We start from the raw sequence: 4,696 nt of genomic DNA on the forward strand, positions 1-4,696 counted from the left end.
TTCTTTTTCCTGTTGAGAGGACATATTAAATGATATTCAGGTAGAACAGTCTATTCTGGGGATGTTAGCCAACAATATGGGTAAATTCTGTAGTGATCTTATGTGGGTACTGTATCTCCTGAGTGCTCCCATAAATCTACATAAACCTTAACTCATGTTACATTATAATTTCTTAGCCTCCCCACTAGTAGAATGTAAGTTTTTTGAAAGAAGAAAATATATCTTGTGTGTTTTTGTTTTCCTCAATGGGCTGCTGAATGGACTGGATCAGCTGTGAGCCTTCTTTCATGGTGACAGAACAGGTGATGACAGGCCTGGAGACCCCACGGGCCTGCCCCAGGGCCTGCCTGGAGTGCACAAACATTCCAGGCAGGCCCAGCACATTCTCGTCTTCACACAGCAGTGGGAGGTGCAGAATGTTCTCTAGCGGCTCAGTGTCTGCAGCCACCATAGTGAATTCACAGATAGCCCTGTTGAGGGTTTTGATGGCCTCATTGGCTCCTGTCTGAAGCTGCTTGTAGTTACATGACTGCTGAAGGAGGTCCGATGGTTTCACGGTGAGGTGGTGGACATCTGCCAGGGGATAGGCCTTCAGGTTTACATTGGCCTCATAGCTGCAGTTCCAGTGGCTCCGCACTCCTCAGGGAGCACAGCAGACTTCAGAGCCTCTAGATCAGTTTTGACTGGTGCATCTGGCAGCCTTCGTGAGCATTGCATGCAGGTTCACCTTTTGGGGAAAACTTTGGAAGACAAGAGGAATGAAAAATGCTGGTGATTCCCCGATGGTTTAGTGACTGGGATTCCACCCTTTCACTTCCACGGTGTAGGTTTGATTCCCAGTCAGGGAACATATGTTCCCTGCTTTTGGAAGATCTCCAAAAGCAGGAGATCTTCCCCCTTGTTACTGGAACTTGCAATGTGCCCCAAGGCCCAGAACAGGAGAGTTTCTGTAGCCTTTTGTGCTAGAAAACTCTGGTGAAGAAGGGGAGTTAATGGCGACCCTCTGCCTGTTTCTCATGCTCCTGACCGAAAACCTTGTTACCTACTCTTTTCTCCCTTGGGCACCCAAGCACTCCTGTTCTTTTCATATCTCCATTTCTCACACATCAGTACTGACTTCAGAGGTTAACTAAGCAGCTTACTCAAGGTTATACAGCCATGCATTGATCCACAGCTGGGTGGGGCTCCTGCGCCATTTGCTGAGCTGCCATTACTGACAGAATGAGTTCTGCTTCTGGTAATGACTGCTTGCTGCTTTCAGGGTAACTCTCCCACAGATAAGGACTATAAACTAGAAAAATTCATTTCCCAAAAAAAAAAAAAAAAAAGTGAATGTGCTGGAAGACTGAACCAAAGCAGGCAGACATATGGAAGAACGGCATGTAGTGAGTTTTCCATTTTGCAAACTTTCAGCAGACAGCTGTTAACTGAAAAACCATACAATTTGTGAGGTTACAGAGGAGAATTTATTTCTTATAAAGGGTTATAGCATGTAAGGTGGTCGTCCTGACAGGCTGGGAAATGCAGGAAGCCCAGAAGCAGGCACTTGGAGGGAGGGAGAGGCAAGACAGGATTTAAGTTGAATGGGTTGGCCTAACATACATATTCAACAAGTTACAGGAGGATTCATGAATATTTATGAGGGGGATCCTGATGCATGCTTATTCAACAAACGTTCACGTAATATACAACCTTGTTCACCTTGTTACGGATACTTAGCATTTTAATGCATTACAGTTAGGCCCTATACACAAAGGTCTTTTCAGGACACAAAGGCACTCAAATGTACAGATATTGTAAAACTGACAGAACCAGTCCATGGTGACTGGTTCTCATCAGAAGAAAGTTACTGAAATCAGTCTCCTGTCAGTCAAGGCTGTAGTTATGGCTTGTGGAACAGCGGGGTTCAGTATCTGGTGAGGGGTGAGCAGCAAGTGCTTCAACACTCCCTATTCTCAAGGCCAGTGATTATTTAGTTGCTAGAGAAAAACCTTGTGGCAGTTAGAACATAGTTTATTCTTTGCATGTAGGGGGTGTGTGAGTTAACCCTTGCCTGGCATGGTGTCTTATTTATAATTTGGTGTCTTATTGCCATAAAGAGTCCGTTCTGTCAGCGTTATGATCTCTGTGATAACATTAATATTAGTCAGTTTTGTCTAAACTGCAAAAGGCTGGGAATATAATGAGGCTTGTCTGGCCTCCTGTTCCTTCTCGGCCTGGGACTCAGTTTTTAAGGTTTGCCTAGGGTCCCGTTGGCCAACAGGGGTCCATTTAGTCAGTTGGGGGACTTAAGGTTTTATTTTTAGTTTATAGAACAAACTTTGCTCCACCTTACTTGGGTTAGCTAAATTACAATACAAAACCAAACTGTCTTCCTAGGTTAAAGGAACAGAGGAGAAAGTTTAGACAACCACAGCAGCTGGAACATCAAGGGTTAGGTGGAATCTCAGAAAAGAAACAGCACAGTAGGATGACTACAGCTAACAACAGTATATTGTACATTTCAAAGGAGCTGAGAAGAGAGAATTTGAAATGTTCCCAACACAAAGAAATGATAAAATGTTTGACATGATAGATATCCTAAACATCGTGATTTGATGATTACACGTTGTAGGCATGTATCAATATATCATATGTACTCCCATAAACATGAATAATTATTTTGTATCAGTTAGGATATAAAACAAAATAATAATAAGCAAAGAGGGCAGGAGAGAACTTTTAGAGGTGGTAAATAGCTTTGTTTGTTTGTGTTTTGTTTTGTTTTGAGATGGAGTCTTCCTTTGCTGCCCAGGCTGGAGTGCAATCTTGGCTCACTGCAAACTCCATCTTCCAGGTTCAAGTGATTCTCGTGTCTCAGGCTCCCAAGTAGTTGAAATTACATATGTGCACCACCATGCTGACCAATTTTTGTATTTTTGGTAGGGATGGTGTGTCACCATGTTGGGAAGGCTGGTATCAAACTCCTGACCTCAAGTGATCTGCCAGCTTGGTCCTCTCAAAGTGCTGGGATTATAGGTGTGAGCCACTGTGCCCAGCTGAATAGTTTTATTGTATACATTGTGGTGATGATTTAATGGGTCTATACTTATTTCCAAACTCAGCAAATTGTGTTCATTACATATGTACAGCTTTTAGTATATGAAGCATACATCACTAAATTAAAGAAAATATAGTTATTATAACTGTCCTATGATGAATAGATGCCAAATAGAGACAAATACAAAATCTAAGAAAATATAGAATATTTGTTGATAAATAGATTTGTTCAAGAATATTCATGCACAGTAGCCTTCTTCATAATAGTCCAAACTAGAAATAAGCAAATTGTCCATCAACTGTGGCATATTCACGTGTTGGAATAACACTCACCAGTAACACCCAAATAAACTAGATACATATAATAATATGGATACATTTCAAAGACATGAATAAAAACCCATAACACAAAAAGTGAATTTATGTGAATTTCAAGAATAGAGCAACATAATCTGTGGTGATAAACATCAGAATGGTGATTAACTAAATGGAGAAGGGTAGGATTGCCTGGAAAGGCACTCTATGGAACTTTTAAATTTTTTTATTTTTTTAATTTGAAAAAAATTTTTTTTATAGAGATGGGATCTTGCTGTGTTGCCCAGGCTGGTCTCAAACTCCTGGGCTCAGTTAATCTTTCCACCTCAGCCTGCCAAGTGCTGGGATTACAAGCATGAGTTACCGCGCCTGGCATCTACAGACCTTTCTGGGATGATGGAAATTTTTTATAACCTGATCTGTGTGGTGATTTCATTTGTCAATATTTAATAGCCGGTCTAGTTAATATGTTTGAATTTTACACTATGTGAATTACATTTCAAAAGTTAGCTCTTTAGCGTAAACATGGGGGGTGGAGGATGGAAGATGGAGACAAGCCAGTGTAGACCAGGGAAAGGAGTTTGGATTTTATTTTAAACTCACTAAAAGCTCATTTTCATTCCCCCCACCTCACCAAAAATCCCTGCTAATATCTCAACCAGAGAAACAGCCATGACTACACAATTTCATTAGTGGAAACTACAGACAGGTCTCCTTGAGAAGAGCATTTCACCTTGTGGGGTGGTTCAACACATGCCCAGACGTGAGGCACCTCCAAAGTTCCCAGTGACCCAGTCCAGGAGTGTTTTTGATGGTCCTGGCTGTATCACGCTGGCAAATCAGTGGTAAGCCTTGTTCTCTAGTCACCAATAAGGCTTGCAGCCATTGTGAGGAACAGTAAAAACCAGTTATGACCACACCACTGCATCAGTGGAAGCTACCAACCTGGCAGATCGAAAGGTGGCATTTTACCCTTTGGGATATTTTCTGCTCAATGGTGAGACATAGGGCATGTCCCGGGCCCTAGGAGTGTGCAAGGTGGGGTCTCCTTCTTTTTGGCTGACTGCACTGCATTGCAGGAGTCAGTGGTAAACCCTGCTAAAGGACTCAGTCAGTGTGGAGATTGAAAGCAAACCAAAAGACAGCTCAGTTTCTACCCAAAAAAATGCCAGACACTGCCATTTTGGATTGGAACCGAGGTTCTCATTCACAACGCCAAGTGTCAATCACTATACCACCAATGCACACCATGAACTTGCTGGCAGATGCTGAGTTTTCTTTAATAATTTCAATGTAAAAATATTCACAATATTTTGTTCTTGCATCGCTTACTTTCTGACAG

At 42.0% G+C, this 4,696-nt stretch overlaps 1 pseudogene; it reads right to left on the bottom strand.

Moving 5' to 3' along the window:
• Positions 1-238: 238 nt before the first annotated feature.
• LOC105549810 lies at positions 239-4,028 on the bottom strand (annotated as a pseudogene).
• Positions 4,029-4,696: the final 668 nt, after the last annotated feature.

The sequence above is a fragment of the Mandrillus leucophaeus genome, unplaced genomic scaffold, assembly GCF_000951045.1.
Source record: "Mandrillus leucophaeus isolate KB7577 unplaced genomic scaffold, Mleu.le_1.0 Scaffold457, whole genome shotgun sequence".
NCBI lineage: Eukaryota > Metazoa > Chordata > Mammalia > Primates > Cercopithecidae > Mandrillus > Mandrillus leucophaeus.